The sequence below is a fragment of the Belonocnema kinseyi genome, chromosome 10 (assembly GCF_010883055.1).
Source record: "Belonocnema kinseyi isolate 2016_QV_RU_SX_M_011 chromosome 10, B_treatae_v1, whole genome shotgun sequence".
NCBI classification, from domain to species: Eukaryota; Metazoa; Arthropoda; class Insecta; order Hymenoptera; family Cynipidae; genus Belonocnema; species Belonocnema kinseyi.
Genome location: NC_046666.1, coordinates 59,912,300 through 59,935,242, shown reverse-complemented (window position 1 = coordinate 59,935,242; position 22,943 = coordinate 59,912,300). Strand labels below are relative to the sequence as shown.

General features: G+C 32.7%; 1 protein-coding gene across 3 annotated transcripts in view; it reads left to right on the top strand.

Moving 5' to 3' along the window:
• Positions 1 to 22,943, top strand: part of LOC117182098 (sulfotransferase 4A1-like) — an 87,476-nt gene that overhangs the window by 57,406 nt on the left and 7,127 nt on the right. Inside the window, exons 2-5 of one of the 3 annotated variants that reach the window (XM_033375128.1) lie at positions 3,278 to 3,412; positions 3,490 to 3,742; positions 5,815 to 5,858; positions 6,046 to 6,241. The gene's annotated coding sequence lies outside the window, so the exon portion shown is untranslated. The remainder of the gene's footprint in view (positions 1 to 3,277; positions 3,413 to 3,489; positions 3,743 to 5,814; positions 5,859 to 6,045; positions 6,242 to 22,943) is intronic. The other 2 variants (XM_033375129.1, XM_033375130.1) reach the window with 2 other exon arrangements.

The following is a 22,943-nucleotide window of genomic DNA, read 5'->3' as shown; positions in this document are numbered from 1 at the left end:
ATTTTTCACGATAATATTAAAAAAGAAATTTCTTTTAGTGAAGAAAATTTAGATGACAATAATGGATTAGGGTATTGGTCAGAGCAAAGCGGAGAATCCATATATCGTGCTTTTTTGAAATTCTGGGCACGTTACAAGGTATCAAGTTACCATCACGTATCATATGCATCACAACTGTTAAAAGCAGTGATAGAATTTTCTTCGCTACACTTATAATTTGAAATTATTTTTATTTACAACTAATGTATGTTCCTAAAAATTATTAAACATCACTTATCTTTATTTTATATCGCTTAATTTATAAGTTATTCAAAAGGTATGTAAAAAAATAATAAAATATAAAAAATACAAAAAAATATAAAATACAAAAAAAAACGAAAATGGGATCATTCAGCCACTACGTTCTCGTCGTTGGTCCTGGGTTTGGCTAAAAGCGGTAATTAAGATTTTTCAATGCAAAAATAAACAACAAATTCATTTTTGAATGCATTGAAAAAGTGATAAATTTGAAAAAACGTTGTACATGAAAAATTTCGTCCGCGCAAGTTGCGTAGAACACAATGATTGGTTGTGAAAACCTAAGAATGCGCATAACTTGCGAAAGGGAGCAGCTAGGATTTTGAATTCAACTGATTTTTAATGTCTAAACAATATAGAAACTTTCTTCGTTAGCAGATTTTATATCCATTTTAGTCAAACTTTTTCAGCCTTCAGGCACACCGTGAAATATAAGGTGAAAATACGGGCCAAATATATATTCAATCAATTTATTTACGTATTTTCATTTGTATTATACTTGTTTGACGATAATACCGAAAATGTTGCTTGTTTTTACATATTTCCAACAGATTATGAATTTTTAAATTAAAATTAACTAATTTAATAATTACAAATTTTTATATTATCAATTTTAATCTCACTTATGAGCCGAAAAAGGTTCGAACATCTCAGCTAAGACAAGGATCGTCTTAATCCACGAAAACGTCCCCTTAGCAAAGGCAGGGCTCGACTTGAGACAAGTAAACGCCGTTTTAGCTGTCGTGTCCATACAAGTAAGACGAATGCTTATGTGTCGACTCAGTTTTTAGACGCAGCCAAACATCGATGTCTTGAAGACGGACTCAAGACAGAAACAAGTCGAAGTCAAGTCGAAGCGTTTTTACTCGGTGAGTGGACAGATAATTATGATCTCTAGAGTCAAATGATCTTGGACCAAAATGCTCGGCAACAAAATTGATCGTTTTTTTATTGAGAAGAGAAATTTGATTGCATAATGAAACTGTTGTATTCTTTGTGTTCATATTAATATTTTTTTCATCAAATTTCAATTGATACAGTCTCATCAGAGTAGGTAAAAGATTTTTGTGAAATTTGACCCCCTTTCCGTACGTTTTTGTCAAATGTCCACGTTGTGAGACCTTCTGAACTCGAAAAACAGGCTTTCGCAAATTTATCTGTCTCTATGTGTGGCTGTGTATGTGTGCTGTGTGTCGCTAGATTTTTGAAGGTCAACATTGTTAGCCAGCCATTTAGGAAGAAAACTTTAGATGATAGGGTATTTTAAAAAATTCAGAGAGTACTTTGTTCATGATTTGAAAATTTTATGTATGGTTATTCGCAGTACAAAAAAAATACAAACAATCTATTCTCAAGACTTTGTAGTTTATAAAAAAAATTACCACAGTTATAGCAGTTACAAAATTCAAAACAATAAACCAAAATGAAAATTTTAAGCGAAACAACGCATGACTCATGAAACTGCCAGGTATCAAGTTCATGTGGCAAATGGATCAAAATAATGCAATGTTTTGATACCAATATTCATTATCAACTTGATTCAAATTTCGAAATAAATTATCTGTCATAAAATGTAAACTACTCAACACAATATAAAATTATTAAAACCCCTGATCTTATTTGTGATCAGTACAAACCGTTTAAAATTAAATTGTTAATCAAATTTTTAAAAAATCAATTCTTAGCTCCGTTTATTTTAATTTACAATTGTTGAGGTTGCGGATGTTTGTTCACAAATATCAGCAAATTCCGATCAAGGATCGAAGATCGATTGGTAGAACTTACATTCAGATATTCCAATTTTGATCGCACAAAAAAATATAAGAAAATTCCATTTTCCCATGAAGCTATACAAGATGCGAAAACAGTTGAAAAGGCAAAAATTGTGCATTCAAAAAGGATCTGCAAATTTAAAAATGACTTTTTGATAGAACACCTAGTCTTTATTTTACTCTTAGAAACCCTTTATTAAAGAAAGACAAATTACATTTTGAGACAAAAGATGCAAGCTATGAAAAAATCAAAGTTTCTCACAGATAATAGAGCTAAAAATTTTCCATTGATAGTTTTTTGATAGGAAACGTAGTTTTGGTTAAAATCGTAAAAATAACATTAAATATAAGAAACAAAATACATAATACATAATACATAAGCTGCAATAACATTTTAGGTAGTAAGATTTTTTACCTAAATTATATCTACCAATTTTCTGAGAACCACTTCACGCTTTGATGCGTATGTTTGGTTCAAATCGTAGAAAATAATATTGATAATAAACAAATTAAATTTATGAAAAATGACACAAGTTGCAATTAAATGTATTGATTTTAGGATGCATATTTTATGCTATATTCATTTTTAACCAATGAGTGACAGTTTTCGGAATATTACAAGTTTAAAATGGAAAGTCGCAATATTTCATATGGCATCCCTTTTACTGGTCACAAAAATAATGTAGGTCGTGTAGATATCCCTTTCCAACTTCCTATCGGGGCGAAAATGTACCCCTATAATTAATCACAGAAATAAAGTAGAGGATATAGGTGCACCTTTCCAAAGTTCCCTGAAAGGTGGCAAGGCACTCCTGTTACTGGTCACAGAAATGATGTAGGTTATAGAGATTACCATTCTCAACGTTTAGTGGGGTGCAGGAAGGCACTCCTGTGATATGTAACAGTTATTCCTTTATAAATATTAAATATTTGTGATTTTTATGTTTAACATCAAATAATTCTAAAACTGTAATTTAATGGCGGAAAATTACTATAACAGAAAATGTGCACATTGATGAAATCAAGAACTTTTGTCTCCAATGTTTTTGGAAATTTTCATTGTTTATGGAAATAAATGAAAACAAATTGATTTGATACAATTTTAAAGGTTTTTCACATGAATATCAAATTTGCGCCAATTTTTACTATTAGATTCATGATCAGCGTGTCGAAATACAATAGTATACGTAGTTTAAACAAAATTTCAGGTTTGGCCCCTTTGGAAGATTGTCCGAAAATTTCGCATTTTGGAGAAAATCTTGTGCGAAGCACGAGATACGTAGTGAGAATTTATTCTTTGAAGCTAAAGGAGCTTTAACTAACGACTGAGGGTCGAGAGCGAGGTAAATAAGTTGTTATCGAGGTTGCAGTTTTTTGTTCGTAAACTTACAAGCATCTTTTGTTAAATTACTATCTATAGTGGACCAGTTTCCTATATCGACTTTTAAATATAAGTACAACTAAGATGAATTTACAACTACCAAATTATACTTTGCTGGATGCTGATAGAACGAAAGAGATGTTGAAGCTTTTTAAGGGTGTATGAGCCGGATGTGTGCAAGTTGGAGAGAAGAAGTAGTTTTTCCCCCGTATGTACATAAAAGAAGCGGAGGAATTTTACAATTTCAAGCCTAAACCTTCGGACACTTGGATAATTTCTTATCCGTGGTCAGGTACGAATTTCATGATTTTCTTTTATTGCCAATACGATATTTACTGTTTTTAGGGTTATTGAGAGAAAAACTTAAGGGGGTCCCTACCTTTTTGGGTTTTAAAAAATCCATTTTAAAAAATAAATTTTCTAAAAGTATAACATTACAAAAGTATTCACTGAAAATTTCATAAAGTTTCGAGCATTATTAACGGAGATATACCATTTAAAGTGAATTGATTAAAAATTTTTATGAGTTACTCAAGATATGAGACTAGTGGGATTTAACGCAAGTCTTCTTTTTTTGTTATTTTTTATGGTAAAAACAGGCGCGCTATTCATTAGCGAAATATTGAACTTTGACTGCAAACGTCCGAACTTTTGTGATAAATTCATATTTTTACATCTAGTTTCGTTCAATCGTAGGAAAAAACTGTCCACTGATAAATGCCATTAGACTTTTTGATTTAAAACGAGCCAGACTTGAACAACTTTACTCACCGCGTAACGCTTTTTTTATCACTCGTGGATTGGTAGTAACGCGCTTATTTATGACTCTTTTATCACAAAAAATTACCATAGCTTCCCCCTTAAGAAACTTGTTTTTGGTATAATTGTCAATATATTGAAATCATTGAGGTTTCTTTTTAGATCAATTTAAATACAGGACCAGACGGACAATCTGTAGACCTGATTTCAAATCCCATCAGAGCTAGAGAGTAATTTTTTTCATAGCTAATGATTATAACCATTTTCGTTTAGACTAGTCGAACAAACACTGTCCTTCTGACGGCAAAAAACGAATTCAATTAGCTTGTCGGCAAAATGCCATCAAAATTTGTTTAAAATAGTTATTATGTTTTACAAGTAAATTATCTAAATACGATATGGACGCTCTTTCTCCTATTGCCTCTATTCCTCCTATTTTAATGAATTACTATTTTGTCCATCGTTTTCAAGCAACTGTCCCTGCTTCTCGATTCCTCGTTTAAATGCAAAACAAATGAACAAAACCCAAAGAGAACATCCAAATAAAGATTTAACTATGTAGATGAAAGTTTAGTAATTAAATTTTTTCTTTAGAATTCTTCTTTTTTGGTTGAAAATTCAACCACTTGACTTAAACTATTTATTCTTTGATAAAGTCTACTGTTGTGGTAGAAAATTAATATTTTTTAGTTGAAAGTTACTATTTATGCTAGAGAATTCTCCTTTTTCATTGAAAATACTAAAATCTGGTATACATTTTTTCTGTCTAGAATAACCAAATTTCTTTGTTTAAAATTCACTTTTTTCGGTTATATTAGACTGTTTTTTTACTGAAAATTAATAAATTTTTCGGTTAAAATATGAACTATCATATATTTCGAAAAATGATCTTTGATAAACCATGCAACTACTTGATTGAGCTTCGTTGTTGAAAATTCTACTCTTTTGTTAAAAATTCATCTCCTTTTGATTGATAATTTACACGATTTGTTAGACATTCATCTTTTTAGATGAAATATTTAACTGTTAAAGAACAATATTTTTAGAAACACCACTGCTTTGTTGAAAACTCGAGTTTTTTAACTGAATATTTGTCCTTACCCATTGAAAAGTAATCTTTTTGTAAAAAAGTTCTGAGTTGAAACTTTACCATTCTTGGTTGCAAATTCAACGTTCTTTTATAAAATTTATCTTTATCGTTTAAAGGTTCAACTATTTGTTGAAAAATTTAACTATTTTTGGTTAAAGTTGGTTAAAGTTATTGAATTTGGTTTAAAAATAATTTTTTTGTCGTTGAAAATTTGTCTTTTTGGGTTTAAAATTAAACTGCTTTCTAAAAAAGTCCACGATTCAGTTGGAAAACTCAAATAATTCGTTGAAAATTGATCTCTTTTGGTAGAAAATTAATCTTGATTGATTAACAATTAAACTATTTTGTTCGATATAAAATGTCAAACGCTAATAATGAATTCAGTAGAGTACCTATGTGTGTGATGATCTGTGACGAAAAAGAGAAGTGGAAAATTTTTTCAAAATAACCTGAAGCAGTTTTTGAAATTTATTTATGCAACTTGCTTAAATGGTTCACGAAATTCTTTTTTTCAGGTGTTCGCTGCCTACTTTGAATAACTTTTTTATACTTTTACCAGGTACGACCATGATGCAAGAACTTATTTGGCTTTTGAATAATAATCTAGATTTCGAAACAGCTAGGAAGACGTAACTTACTGAAAAATTTCCATTTCTCGAGCAAGACTTGTTAATAATGTTCAATGTTTGTACTTTTTTAATATATGACAATTGTGTAAATAAAGATATTTCTGAAATAACTTACAGGCGCAGCCTGCTGCATAATTCAGAAGTAATTGAGGAATTTGTTACAATGGATGAGGGAAACGTGGAAAAACGTGTGGTGCGTGAAACTTTTACGAGACCTGCTTACGAAGTTTTAGGGGGTCTATCAACCCCTAGATTTATTCAATCACATTTTCCTCTTAGTCTTAGACCAAGTATTTTGGATTCTGGATGTAAGGTAATGTTTATACAGAAACATTTATAATAAAAGTCATACAAAATATTTTCATTTCAAACTCATAAGAAAATTGTTCAAACATTAATCGCAAAAGCTTTCAATTGCACAGCAGGAAGATGTTGCATGTTTATTAATATTAAAAAATTAATTCTCGGGTACTGAAAAACAAAATTTTACATTTCTGTAGAAAATTTAAATATTCAGTAGTATAAATATTAGTAAAGTAAAGTAGTGTATTGAAGTAGTAAAGGAGTAAAGTAGTACAAATATTTAGTTAGTTTGGTTCAAAATTAAAGTATTTGGTTAAAAATAACCTGTTTTATCTGAAGCTTATACTGGTATATTAAAAATGTATCCTTTTTTGCTTGAAAATTAATTTTTTTAAATGGAAATTTAACTATACCATTTTTTGTAGAAAATTTATCTTTTTAAGAGAAAACTTCAACTATTTGGTTGAAAATTTATGTGGACTGTGCACAACTTTTTTTTGTAAAACATAAGCTTTTTTCAGTCAAACTGAACTGATTTTTATTTGAAATCACAATATTTATTAGTTCAACTTTTTTAACTGAAAGTTTCTTATCGTGATATTCAAATTCTTCTTTTTTGATAGAAAAATCAAGTTTCTGGTTGATGATTTATGTATTTTGTTAAAATTTTTTGGCAGAAACCCAATTTTTATATTAAAAGTCAAATGTTTAGTTGAAAGTCAATCTGTTTGAGTAGAGGATTTAAGTTTGTAAGTTTAAAATTGTTATGCTTTTTTGTTAAAATTAGCTGCTTTTTATTATTAATAAAAATACTCTCAGTAGAAGTATCAACTATTACATCTTTCTTTGAAAATTTATATTTTTGGATGGAAATGCGACGAATTTCTTGAAAACTTATTTTTATGTTAAATTTAATTTTTTAAAACTAAAAGCTTAACAGGCTAAAATATTTACTATTACCAGACATTACATTGTATGTTCGGAATTTAAATTTTTTAGTTGAAAGTTCAAATACTTAGGTAAAGGTTAAACTATATACACGGCCCCTATATAAAAAATCTGCCCGCTTGGCGAGCACATTTTCGTCACACGCTGCTCGCTTCGCTCGCAAGCTTGAACGCGCGAATATTGGTTCTCGCGCTTCGCGATCGATAATTTATGTGCTTTGCACTACGCGTTCGTTCTCTGTGTGCATACTTTTTAAAGCTAAAGGTCAAAGCATCGACAACAGTAATTTGGTGATTGTGAATTTTTTTTGTTAAAGCTCCTTTGCCTTTAACGAATACATTCGCATCACGTATCTCGTGCTTCGCACTCGAACTTATCCCTGACATTTTATATTATTCCTATAAATTCATATTATTATTATTCATACCATGCATTTGTATTACTATAACCGCGTCGTGTGCTGCATCGCAGTTGTGGTGTCCTATTGCTTCATCTTCCAATAATTGACTAAAACAGTCTGTCAAAGCGTCTAGGGTGGAGAGTCTAGTTACAGCAATAGTCCCTCGAAACTTCGATTAATGATAGGGGGGGGTGGGAGATTAGTTTAAACCGAGAGTTATACTTAGAGCTATACTTAGAGGAGTGTATGCGGGGTTGCATACATTTTGGAAAGCCCCAGCGTGTATTATATATTAAAGCATTTATATATTTGAGAATTTTTGAAATACTGTGAAATTCTTGAATGAAAAAATGTGATTTTTGGATTTTCCATTACTTTTTATGCTGTCAAAATTTGAATTTTAGATGTTTCAAGAAAATCCAAATCTTGTGATGGTAATCTTGTAGGGCATTCAAAAAGAAATTTTTTTCTTTGACTTTTTTCATATCGTGCGTAATTTGGCTTCAAATGTTCATTTTTGTTTGTTTTTCGTAATTTTATAAATGTTATAACTCTGGTCATTTTTGGTTTTACGAAAAAAGTATTCAGGATAAATTGTTCGTATTTTTAAATACCATGAACATTCGTAAAGAAACATTTTTGAATTTTGTAAAGACAGGCAGGCATACAAATAGACATACATACATACATACAGGCATACAGACAGACACGTTCGTAAAAACCTTTTTTCGGATTCAGGGGGTCTCAAAACGTGGACATTTGTCGAAAACTGCGAGGGTCAAATTTTACACAAATCTAATACCTTCTCTAATGAAAATATCAAAATGGATTTTACTAAAGATCGTTTAGATAGCGAGAAATCCAAAAGACGTAGTGCTTTCTTGGTATAAAATGAATAAATTCACAGTGACTTATGGATATATAGGTGACTTTCCAACTTTCCGGAATTTGTTCAGAAATGATCTTAGTAAGTAGAGCGTACCAATCTTTTTTTATACCAACCAGGAGTTGGAAAGTAGTGCATCTCAATCTATTTTTAAATAATACGGAATAATCATAAACTTACTATATTTCAGCTGTATTGAGTCCATATTGGGAACATTGTTAAAGAAGCCTGGGCTCAGAGAAAACACCCAAATTTCTTATCTTTTTTTACGAGAAATTGAATGCTGTAAGTTTATACATAACAAATTTTAATTTAAAAAATTATAATTGTCTTTAAAAAATTAGATTTAAAAATGAGGTCTCATATATTAGAGTAAAATGGAGAAATGTTTAGTTAAATAAAATATAAAGATTTTAACAATTCTAGGATTTGCTTTCTGCATGCAAAAAGGTGGCCAATTTCTTAGGGAAGAACTACAGTGAAAATCAGTTAACCCAGTTGCTGAATCACTCAAGCATAGAGAAATTCCGAAAAAATCCAATGGTCAATTTAAATGATCTTTATGAGTGTGGAATATTTTCAAGCCGTCAATTTTTCATCGGAAAGGGGAAGACTGGGAATTGGAAGGAATTCTTCAGTGCAGATATGGAAAAAGAAGCTGATGAATAGATTAAACAAAATTTAAAATATACTGATCTGGTCTTCCCCATAACCATAATGAAAGGCAATTGCCATTAATTGAATTTTGAACTAAAGTCATTTGATAAATTTTAGGGTATTTTTGTGAATGCTTTTTCTTTATCCATAATGCTGTTTGTATTTTCTGCATGTCTTTTTCAAGAAAATCGTGGAAGAAATTAAAATTTAATAAAATAAGATCTGTGCAGATTTGCTGCAAAATAAGGCGTCCCCAAGAACTCCGACTATGCTGATGGAGGAACTTAACATCTACAAACTTCTAACAGCTCATAAATAATAAAATTGTCATAAAGTTGAAATTGTCGGTTTCAAACTCGCGCGTTTAAATTAAAGTTTTCGAATTACTTAATCAATTATTGTCAATATTAGAAATACTTTATGTTAGCGCTTACCGATAAAAATCCATATTTAAAAATATATATTTCAGTACAAAAGAAGAAAATTTTTGAAGAGGACTTAAATTTTCTTCACTTTTTATTTTAAGTTTTTTTTTCTCGGATGTTAGCTTTTTTAACTAAGATCGTCATAAAGAATCACCATTTTAAATAATTTTAGTTAATTTCAGAGGTTTACATCCGGAATGGGTAATATTTCATCAAAAATGATTAGATTTTAAAGATTCAAACACTTTAAGTTAGTAGTTTTGTTAGCGTTTTTACCAGAAATTGAGATACAATAAATACAAAAATTTAGATTCCGACATAGTTTTAAATGTAACTAACAACACTTTTGAGTTATGTCATCTTTCTACTTCAAAGGTTAGTATATTAAAACAAAAACCATTATAATCCAAACAAGATTCAGAATCTCCTAAGAATATTGGATCACGTTAGTGTTTTTCGTCTCAAATTTTCATTTTTAATAATATAGAAGAAAAAAGATTTAGAAGAAAATTCTCTAATTAAATCAAATTTAGGTTATTTTATTCCTTTTCACCAAAAAATTACATTTTAAAACAAAAATCAATATAGTTCGAACAAAATTTGCAATTTTTTAACAGTTGCAGGTTGTTAGAACACTTTTTGCAGGAAATCGGTTATTTACAAAAAAATAGCTTTCGAAGAAGATTTATACTTCCAACTAATTTTTTGTTATGATTTATTTTTAAATAACAAAATTCGCAAATTTGGAAAAATTTGGAGTGCGTTAATGTGTTTTCTCGGAAATTGACATTTTAATTACAAAATCAGTAAATTTCAAAGAAGTTCAGTCATTTTTTAACAAGTTTAGGGTAGGTTGGTGTTTTACAGCCAGAATTGGTTTTTTCAAATAAAAATAATAATGATTTTTAATAATTATAATCATAATTTTCACACCAGTGTCCAGGAAAGTCCTACAAATTTGTAATAAATAACTTTTCGATAGGACGCGCAGTTTTTGCTTTCAGTCGTAAAAAACAACATTTAAAAAAAATAAACTTTGGACTAAAGACACAAACCACTAAAAAATGAGACAACACTTTTTTATCCAAAAAAGAGGCAGTTCGCCTGAGAAGATTTATAAATTCATTATTAATCATTTTTCGATAAGACAAGTAGATTTGCTTTCAATAGTAAAAAATGAGATTAAAAATAAAAAAAAATAAATTTTTGGAAAAAGGACAGAAAAGACGAAAGAGGACAAAGGATCCTATATAGGACAGTATATAGGTTCCTGTATTAGACCATATGCAGAAGCGCAATAGTTTTTCTTCAATCGCAAAAAACAAGATTAAAAATAAGAATACATATAAAAAGAAGGAAATAAGAATTAGTATGATTCAATTTTTATTCATATGTCACGTTCGCCGAAGAAAGGGGACTTACTCTGAAAAGTGAGATATTTCAGGACGAGCGGTTGAAGTGGACCTGATAGACCGGACTTTTAGAAGAGAGGGAAGACTCACCAAAATCTTCTCTCTCCACTTACCACCGCATTCTAAATCGTAGACGCGGCTCAAGAACGGGGTATAGATGAGACATGTAGATGAGATAGTGAGTGGTGGGAGATGTTTCACGGAATCTCGAGCTCTCGAGCCAAAACCCTATTACTTTAGTACCTAACAACTCAATTATTAGCAATAATAACGCTCGGATATTTCTTCCGATGGTTTAATTAAAAAGAGTAGCTCAAAAACTATCGAAAACTGTAAACCCTGATTTTAATTTTTTTAGAGTAAGTCCCCGTTTTTCGGCGCACGTCACATATTATGAACTGTAATGATGTAAATTGATTGAAATGATACATGTTTCAGCGCAGCTTAGAATACTATTTAAAGCAAAATACGAAACAAATATGAAAATAATCATGATAAATACAATTTGTGCTTTATTTTTCAATGTCTGAATAAGAATTCCCAGACAGAGTTACATAAAAATGTGTTAAATTTGACATAGACGTGTTGTGAATAATGTAGAAAACTTGACATTTTGGACAGAATCGAGTGCGAAGCACGAGATACGTGATAATAATATGTTCTTTAAAGCCGAAAGAGCTTTAACAAAAGACAGGTCACAATCAAAAAATTACAGTTGTCGATCCGTTGACTTTGATGTTAAAAGGTCGGTGCAAGAACGCGGCAGAAATGCGAGGACCGAGTGCGGAGTGCGATAGCCATCAGTCGCGTGCCGCAGGTGCGCTCAAACTCTTGAGCTAAGCTCTTTTAACAAAAGAAAATTCACAATCACAAAATTACACTGATGGATCTTTTTAGTCTTAATTTTGAAATGTTTGCACAAGAATGTTTCCCTCTGTAGGGAACAAATTTATTTGTCATCTGGAAGGAAGAAAAATCCTCATAAAATACGTAAAGATAAATACACTCATATAGTGTATGATTTATTGTAGAGAATTTAGGAAAAAGTATTCGTTACTACTTTTACTCCTTTTGCATTTGAAGTAAACAAATTTTACGAGACTAGTAGAAATAGTGGTTAACAATTGCTTGAATAATTTCTTAAGATAAATAGCCTTTTGAAGTAATTTTCAAATCAAAATAACAATTTTACTCGATTTACTTTTTGCAATTCAAAATTTTGTATGTCATGCTCGAAGCACGATACTTTCAAACTCAAACCTAATTGCGTGACGTCGTTACAAGTTACTCGATTTATCATATGAAGACCTGGCGAATAAGGACATTCACCTCTCACTCGTCGTTAAAAGAGGATCTAGGGGTTCACTAGGTGATCACTAGAGTGCAAAAAAAATCCGGAGCCGCGCAAGTTGGTTCGGGCTTACGGGTGGGTCCGCAGACAGCAATCAAACCGACAACCCGCATTTAAATAAATGTTCCAAAATTTGATTAATTTTGAAGAAATTCTAAGGTAAGTTCGGTAACAATATCTCCGTGAAGTTGTCCTGCTCTCGAAGTTTACATTTTTTAAACTTTCTTTTTACATACGTCTGAACGTCGTGTGTAAAACTAATATTTTGGTTTGTACCCTCGTAGTTAGTAGAATAGGGGCGAAATTGCCTAGTGGGCACAAAATTCAGCGACGTATTTACGACATTGTTACGATATCTTTACAACAACTTTGCGACATTCTATTTCCATGTCGTTACAGTGTCTTTACGATATCGTCAAGACATCGTGAGATCATATGACATATTTACGATATCGTAAAGACGACTTAAAAACATGGATATAGGATGTCATAAAGCTGTCGTAAACATGTGATAACGATGTCGTAAAGTCGTCGCCAAATTTTGTGTTCACTGGGTGATTTCGGGCAGCTAACTTCACGCATTCCCCGAAATTCAAATTTTTCCAATTTTCTTTTTGCATACTTTTGTACGTCATTTGTACTGTTTGTGCATTTAGTATTTTTGTTTGTAACCTCTTGGTTGTCCGGCGAGAAAAAAATAACAATATCTTGTCATCCCCCGGAAATTAAAATCTCTCAAATTTTCCTTGTGCATACGTTGTTTCGTCATTTTTACTGTCTGTACAATTAATATTTTCTTTTTTACGCTTCTGAATACGAAATTAGGGGTGAAATTTATTCTGAGGAGGGGGGTCACGCATCCCCCTGAAAATCAAATTTCTCACATTTTATTTTTGCATACTTTTGTACGTGGTTTTTACTCTTTGTATGTATAATATTTTCGTTTCTTCCGATCTATGTGCCCGGCTAGGGGAAAATCAAAATTTCGTTCCATCCCCCCGAAATTAAAATCTCTCAAATTTTCTCTCTGCATACGTTAGTACGTCTTTTGTACTGTCTGTACATTTAATATTATCTTTTGTACTCTTCTGATTAGGAAATTAGGGGGGAAATTGATTGGAGGTGGCTAACTTCAAGCACCCCCCCCCCACCTTAATTCAAATTTCTTACATTTTCTTTTTTCATACTTTTATGAGTCGTTTGTACTGTTTGTACATTTCATATTTTCGCTTGTACCTTCTTAGTTGCCCGGCTAGGGGAAATTAAATTTCAGGGCAATCAAAACAACATTTGTATTTTCCCGGAGCCGGGCTAACAAGAGGGTACAAGCAAACAGATTTAGTATAGAGACAGTATAAACGATTTACAAACGTTAGAAACCTAAAAATCCAAAAATTCTCGAAATACAGGAATCAAGAATATTATCAAATTAAATTATGATGAAGCTGAGCATTATTGGTGAGTAGTTTAAAAATATAATTTAATATTTTATCATTTCAATAAGATTACGAAATATTGCAGTTTTCTTCGATATCTTTTTTTAAACTACAGAGCATATTTTAAACCCCGAACCATACTTTCTAAATTAAAATTAGTGAAATTTCACTGATTCAAATATCTATAAATAGGTCACTGAAAATCAGTAAAAGGTTACTTATTCATTCACAGAAATAAACACTTTTGAGGGTTAGCAGCACTGCAATATGTCAAGTTAGCAATCATAATAAAATAATATTTTAGTATATTCAATCAAAGTACCATAGTAAAAACTTAAAACCCGTAAATATGATCCAATATTTAAAAAGGTAAAAAAGTTCCGATGCTTTTAAATGACAACAAACCTCACAAATTACTTCAATTTCAGGATTGGACTGTCATGTACACACCCGTTAAGTAGGTACTCTCTATACGAGTTAGAGTATATTTATCCCGAAGTTCATTCAGCAGACTTACAGCCCGAAAACAAAATTTATTCTATTAAGGAATTTTTCTTGCTATTTAATTAAAAGAGTAACAACAACGATTAACTTAAAAATTTAGAGGTCATGCTTCACGTGATTTACTCTGGCATTACTGCACTGACTAGTGAATAAATCCGAAATAGCTGATTAATCAGTAAATTGGCTAACAACAATTTGAATCAGTGTATTGTTCACTGATTAATATTTAGAGAGTATGATGCTATCCCACTTTACAGCCCAGAACGCGTTAGTGACATTAAAAGATACTTTAATGCAATCCTTTCGCGTAATGTTAATCTTATTCTAACATCAATGTTAAAAAAAGTAAAATTCATCAAGTAAGATATGCACAACAAACATCGGTAGAACCATGAGGTGTTATTTATTGCCACGTCGCCAGATTCGAATTACGCAAACAAAACAAGATAATCAGCGCCAGATTCTAGTCGGCTTCCAAGATTAAGATGATGAACGGTCAATGCATGGCACCATCCTGTGTGAAAAAAGTTTGCATTGCTCAAGCATGGCAAGACACTTGCAAATATCTGGCTAAAGCATGGTTTACGGCAGAATGGCAGCATGGCGCAAGCCTGGCTCCTGTCCGTTTTCCATGCTGAAGACACGCTAAACACAAATGAATATTCTTAAGAACATAAAATTAGCCTGCCTTAAAAATAAATATATTAGGTTTGCAAATAGCCGACACGTCTCTAAATGGTAAGTTCGCTACCCGGGTGCACCGGTTCACGCACAAGGTACTGTAGCACATATTCTATGAGAACTGTTTAAGAATTTGAATTGTGCCAATTGCCAAAATAACTACCATTAGTGAGTCGACGATCCCGGTGAATCTAGTCACGCACTAGGTAGCTTAGCACGTATTCTACGAGAATTTTGTCAAAATTTAGAATGTTCAAACAGTCAAAATTACTAAAAATTGTGAGCCGGCGATCCGGGCGCACCAGATCGACCACCAGGCAGTATAATACGTATTCTACGAGAACTTTTAAAAAATTAAAATTTTGTGAATAATGAAAACAATTCCAAATGGTCATTCGACGACCCGGGTCCACCAAGTCGCGTCTCAGGTATCTTTGTACGTATTGCAGAAGAACTTTTTCAAAATTTAAATTGTTTTAACAGCGAAAATTACTAAAAATTGTGTGTCGACAACCCGGGTGCACCAGGTCGCGCTCCAGGTAGTTTAGTACGTATTCTACGCGAACTTTTTGAACATTTAGATTGTTTCAACAGCTAAAATTACTAAAAATGGTGAGTCGTCGATCCGGGTGCATCAAATCGAGCACCATGTTGTGTGATACGCGCTCTACGCGAACTTTTTAAAAATTCAGGTCGTACCTCAGGTGGTTTAGCAAGTATTCTAAGAGAACTTGTTCAAATTTTAGATTTTTTTGACAGCCTAAATTACTAAAAATTAGATTCGACCTGGGGCGCGACCTTTTGCACCCGGTTCGTCGACTCACAATTTTTAGTAATTTTGGCTTTTGGAACAATCAAAATATTTGAAAGAGTTCTCATAGAATACGTGCTAAGCTGCCTGGGACGGGACCTGGTGCACCCGGGTAGAGAACCTAATATTTAGAGACGTGCCGGCTTTTGGCAAACCTTAGATTTTCATTTTTAATGCAAGCTCATTTTATCTGACACTTACATGTTCTTAAGAATATTCATTTATGTTTAGCGTGTCCTAAGCATGGGAAACGGACAGGAGCCAGGCTTGCTTCATGCTGCCATTCAGCTGTAAACCATTCTTTAGCTAGATATTTCAAGTGCCTTGCCATGCTTGAGCCATGCAAACTTTTATCACGCGGGATTGTAAACATTTTTGATTTTTTTCATAGATTAGAGTAACCAGATAAATTCCTATTATCAAATTTTCTAATACCCAAATCCGATTTTAAAAAAAATGTAAAAAATGGTAGCCTCTGGGTTGAAACTTGAACTTTATTGTTAAAATTTTTTTTTGGTGGAAGATTCATCATTTAAGTTAAAGGTTCACCTCCTAGGTTAAAAATTATACTATCATATTAAAAATTCGTCCTGTTGGTAGAAAATGGCGATTTTTGTTTTGAAGATTCAAAGGGGCTTTCAATTAAAATTTACATTTCTCATGGTATTTTCCCTCAACTTTGAAGGATTTCACTCTCAGCCCGAACCTGCGGCAGCATCTTTTTTCGGAATTAGTAAATCCGGACTGATTCAATCCAAGTTCTAGTGTAGAATCGATTCTTTTCGGGTTTTTGTTGGCGAACAATATTTTTTGTAAGTAAGTTGACCGTAAATTGTATAAAAAAATTTAATATTTAGACAAACCGAACAAGTTATAAAAAAATTAAAAGAGAAAAGTTTCTTACCCAAAATAGAGCTAAAAAATTTTCATTCATAATTCCTTGACAGGATACGTAGTTGAATATTTTAATTGTTAAAATCAGCGTTAAATATGAAAAATAAATTTTTTGGAAAAACTACACAATCTATGATGACATTTGATCTGATAAGGTTTTTAGCCTAAATTATATCTACAAATTTTCTGATAACCACTTCACGCTAGGATCTACATTTTTGTTCAAGTCGTAAAAAATAACATTTAAAATAAAGAAATTAAATTCATGGAGAACGACATAAGTTGGAATAAAATGTATGATGAGAAAATTGCTCTGTCTTTTCATTGCGGGGGGGGGGGGGGGGGGGGGGGGGTTCGCGCGCTTTTATTATGAACACAAGACAAATAAAATGCGTTCTTTTTAATACCAAAGAATATTATGAATTGTAATGATATACATTTGTTGAAATAATACATTTTTGAAGATAGCTGTGAATAAAAGTTGAGCGCAGTTCCGAAAGCTTCGTATTTCCGCCTTTTTTTTAACTACCTATACTTATGGATATAAACGCGCTGATTACGAATATGATATTTCCTTTCCATAGTTTCGTATCTGGCGAAAAGGCACCCTTGCGACTGATCATAGAAATAATGTAGGTTGAGTAGGAGGTTTTCCTTTTCAACGTCTCATCGGGGGCCGGGAACGGACCCCTGTAACTGCTCACACAAATAGGATGGTTGAATAGGTTTCCATTTCTAACCTTTAAGGGGGAGGGGGGTTCAAGTCACTGGTGTGACTGGTCACAAAAATAGTTTGGATCACGTAGATTCTCCTTTAAACGATGAAAGGAGACTGGATGTTTGGAATGCTAGAGGGGTGAATGGTCTTAAGATGAGAGAATCACGAAAAACTATGAATGTAAGGAAAATAGAGGAAACTAAATATTTTGTGTGTACCTGAAGTATAGTTACGAAATGTAACTCCTAGATTGCTATGGGTTAAAACAAAAATAAGAATCAAAAGATTATTTATCATAGCGCGCTGCACCCTAGTTGACGGTTATCCGAGAGATGTAAAAGAAGCCTTCTGGGACATATTGAATGACACAATGAGTATTGAAGATCATGGTGAAAGAATCATTCTACTAGGATATATGAATGAATAAGTTGGCTTCCACCGTTAGAGGAAATTGAGCGAGCTAGGTGATTTCGGATATTTAAGAAAAAATGATAACGGAGACATATTAGTTAACTTATGTTCAGGAAAGGGCTAATTTATTGCAGATTCTTCGTTTAGGTCTACAATAATCCACATGTACACCTAGTGTAAAGCGAGGGACTAGTCACTGAGAAATCTCAGATTGTTGCGCTGGAAATCGCAGGAGAACTCTTTGAGGAACTCTTAGAAATCTTGAAAATCCTGCGCTAAGCGTGGAGCATTCGCACATTCACACGTTGGTGACGTACTCGTTGCCTTGGTGAATCGAACTTACAGCCGACTCCATCCGAACGCCTCCGAGTTTAGCCGAGTCTGATTTCTCCTCGAAAGTTCCGATCACGAGAATTTTTAGGAATCTAGGCAATGTCAGAAATTTTAAAGAATGCCACATTTATAGTTTTAGGTTTCAAGATTTTTCAGTGAGTGGCCCCTCGGTATAAAGGAAACAGTCGCATTTTAATTGACTTTGTGGTTGCGTATAAAAGACTAAGAGAGCTAGTCAAAGATACAAGGGACATGAGGATTTTTGAATCCAATACTGATCATTGCGTTCTAATCTCCAAAATAAACTTTGATCAGGGATGGATAAAAAAGAGAATCATACAAAACAAAACAAAGGCGAATTAAGATTGAGAATTTACAGGAGACAGAAGTACGAATAAATTTTCAGAATAAGATAAACGAACGCAAAAGTAGGACGATCTGGTAGGCGCTTATAAGCAGCAAAGATATATATGGCGGATGGACTATTTTTCGAAATTTCATTTTTAGATATGCGATTAAAGTTTGTAGTACTGCGGTTGTAGGAAGAATTTTAGGTGTTGCGTAGTTGAATGATGAAATCCGCGCAGTCGTTCATGAAAAGAAACAAGCGTATCTAAGAAAATTGAATATCGCAGGCCTTAGCGATGAGGAGATAAATAGACGAGAAGATTATGACAGTAACAAAAAGAAGATATTTAAACGATTAGTCGAAGAAAGTAAAGATAAAATCAGAACAGAAGAAGAGAACAAAATACAAAACGACTTAAAATGAAGCAAAACAGCTTTATAAAAATATGAAGAAAAGTAAAAGTACAGAGTTTGCAGCATGAGAAATAACAAAGGTGAAATGCTATATGATATGGACGGGATATTAAACAATTTAAGAGACTCTTTTAGGGACTCTTAACATGGATCCAATACAGCGACTGTATTAGGCTAAATTTCATGTTTTTTTTTTTATATTGACATAAAATGTCTTCTAAGGGGTTTCTTGTGGTCGCTGAGCACGATGATGACGTTAGAACATCAAAATTCAAAATTATTGGTTCAATTTGCCGAATGTGTTCGTCACGATTCTGACTTCAGTACTGCAGAATTTAAAATAACGGATCAAGAGTGAGTGCGCAACAAGAGTGCGCAGAACGTCCTCTTATATAGGAATCAGCGAAGCAAAGCTAAGCGTCGTCGAATTTTGTAATTCTAATATCAGAATCGTAATCAGCGACCCAAAAAACCCCCGTAAATCAAGTTCTATACTGACTGTAACAAAATTTGCCAATTTCCTAAAAAATGGTTGCTATTTTGTAGGCTCATTTTGAATTTTAAAATTCTAACATCAGAATCGTAATCAGCGACCCCCAAAACCTCCGTAAATCGAGTTTTATGCTCATCGTAACAAAATTCGCAAATTTCGTAAAATATGGCTGCCATTATGTAGCCGCTATTTTGAATTTTTAAATTCTGACATCACAATCATAACCAGCGACCCCAAATACCACATAATCGAGTTTTATGCTCATTGAGAAGTTATCCCTGTCTCTAAGAATCTTTTAGAGACCACCATGGTAAAAAACTCTATTTTTGCATAATCTGGATTTTTTTTTGAAAAAACTGACCTAAACAAAATTCTGCAAAAAATATATTGTTTAGTTCAATGTTTGAATTATTTTCAAAAAAATTGTTAGATCTCTAGGACTTGTAGTTTTGACACAGCCGAATTTATTGTAAAAAAAAACGAGATTTCGAGTTTTAATTGCTTATAAATAATAAGTAATTAACAAATTTACATACTTTTGTGTGCTAGTTGTACTCCTTACATCCTTAAGAGTTTATTAAAAAATAGCATTCGTATTTATATGTGCACGCGAACTAGAAATCCAATAAAATCTTAGGAGAAGTAGGTGGGACGTATCCGTCCCACTGCTTCGCAAAAGGTTAGATGGACCAACACATGATCAAACGATTAATCTTAAATAGGAAGGCCTGATGCCCGAGTAGATTAATTGGAAAAGATCAATGACAGATTGCGGAAATTGCTAAGGAGTAATTCATAGGTGCAAAGGTTTGAGTTTGTTGCGAATTCGATTATATAATATTGTAATCTCAATCTCACCTCTGTGCATGATTCTAATCTTAAAACATTGCTTCAATCGTGAGCAAGTCGTGATACTCGAAACATAGGAATCAAGAATATTATAAAATTCAAAAATTATTTATCTGAGTTTTATTGGTGAGTAGTTAAAAAATATAATCTAATATTGTATCATAACTATAGGATTACGAAGTGTTGCAGTTTAGTTCAATTTTTTTGTTTGAACTACAGAGCATATTTTAACCCTGGAGCCATATGGTGCTATCTCACTTTACGGTCCTAAGGGAGTTCATGACACTAAAAGGTACTTAAATACAATTCGCTGGTTAAATTTTAACCTAATTTTAAAATCAATGCTAAAAAGGTCCAATTTATCAAATAAGATATGCATAAAAATCCTCTGTAGAGCAATGAGGTACTATTCAGTTTTTGCATTTTCTAAAACCCTAATGCGACTGATATTAATAAATTGTTTTGGGTAATGATAATTAAAGGCTCGTCCGAGATCTTGCTTTATTCCGCATTATCTCGTTTTAAATGTTGAAAATTGATCTTTTTCGTTAAAAATGTAACTTGTGTATTGAAACTTAAACTTTTGTGTTAAAAGTTCCTTTTTTGTTGTTGTAGATTCATCACTTAAGTTGACAATTTACCTCTTAGGTTAAAAATTAATCTATTCTATTGAAAATTTTTATTTATGGTAGAAAATTGCTATTTCCGGTTTGAAGATTCAATGCGGCTTTCAATAACAAAACTGAATTTTTTATTTCTTATGGCATGTTCCATGTTTACGACAAATTTTTTTATTCGCGTAAAAACATAATAACACTGGAATGCCCGAAACCGCGGCGGCATCTTTTCTCGAAATTAGAAAATATGAAGTAATTCAATCCAATTTCCAGCGTCAAAGCGATTTTTGCGGTCTTTTCTATGCAAACAATTTTGTTTTCTAGAAATTTGATCGTATCGTGCGTTTTTCGTAAATGTTAAAATAAGAAATTGCTAGAAGTGTAATTTTTAAAATAAGGACTTTAAAATAGCAAACTCTAAAGATTTTTTTATCTGAAAAATGCAGAATAACGTCTACCCATCGAGAAAACAATTCCTACTTAAATATTTTAGAAAATACACGAATTGGGATTAAAATGAGCAAAATAAACATTGATGAGGGAGTGCCCATTAACTAACTAAGGAATATTTGCATAATTTTAGATTCCCTGCCCTCCAGTTAAAGATATTATAGTTAAGGTGTGTAACTTTAACCTTGAGCTGTAGACGCGATTTCATTTTTGAAAATAAAATAAACTTTCACTTCTTTTATTAAGAACATATTATTAAAATAACACAATAAAAAAATGTTCTAAATGATACCGAAATTAATATAATTTTGATATGAAACAAAAGTGATACCAAAATTAAGAGCATTTTGATCGGCCGGAATGAATGATCGACTTTTGAGTTCATAATAATCTGATTCGGGATTATATTAGACAATATCATCTGTTAAGTGTAGATGTCATTTGCGTGAGGTTAGATACAATTTTTAGGTTATTTCGTTATGACATCGGCGGCAAAAATTGGCTGCGATTTTGTTTATTCAGACAAATGAACCAAAAAATTAGTTCAAATTGAACCGAACTGAGTAAAAATGCTTCGACTTGAGTTCGACTTGAATTGCCCTCAATGAAGACATGCTGACGTCGAAATGTTCGAGTTGAGTATGTCTCAGTTTTGAGACAAAGTCAGACTTTAATTTATGTCTTAAGGACAATTTTCTATGTCTTGAAGACATAAATTTATCTCTTAAGTACTCTTACACTCTTCGAGTGTACACCTGTCCTAACCAAAAGGGTAATTCTGATGTTCATTATGGCTAATCTTTGTTAATGATTAAACAATCTTATATATTTTTATACAATATATGTACAGGGTGGACACGCTGGGGCTCACATACATGGCGAGTTGAATGCTACCCGAATTGCATAACAGCAGGGCAGAAGCCATTATACAGGGGTATTTTCGTATTTCGCGGCTTTAAAGTTTCATTCGGATTGGCCATTCCGTCAAGTCCGTGCATCTTCGGATCAAGTTTATGATAGTTTCCATGGTTGCGTTCGAAACTTCAAACAGATGCAAGTGTCAAAACAATATAGGTTATGTTATATAGTAATTACAAATAATAACAGTCTTTAATTAATAATGAAGTGAGACATGTGAACTGAGAAGTAAACGTAATATTTACTGACAGCGACTAGGGCAAACAGGTGAATCTGAACATAACCGCTTGAAGTTTCGAACGCAACCATGGAAACTCTCATAAACTTCATCCGAAGATGCACGAACTTGGCTGAATGGCCGATCCGAATGCAACTTTAAAGGTGCGAAATATGAAAATACCCCTGTGTAATGGCTTTTCCCCTGCTATTGTGCAATTCGGGTAGCATTCAACTGACCATGTATATAAGCCCCAGCGTGTCGACCCTGTATATATATATTCGGTTTTGATTCCTCTAGAATCAAACCGAAGGGCCTATGACAAAGCCACCGAACGCGTCCTCGGGTTGAGGATAGAGGGTCCCTGTACCAAGGGTTGCTGCTGAATATGGTTACAAAAATAAATAGGCTGTCGCGGACAATTGTCCAGGGGTGGACCCGAAGGAATTAACCCCCAAGCGGAGGTGTAAAAACCGTGCCGAAAGCTGAATGGCACCTGGGTGAGGTGTCTAGAACGGTGACTCTGGGATACCAGGCGA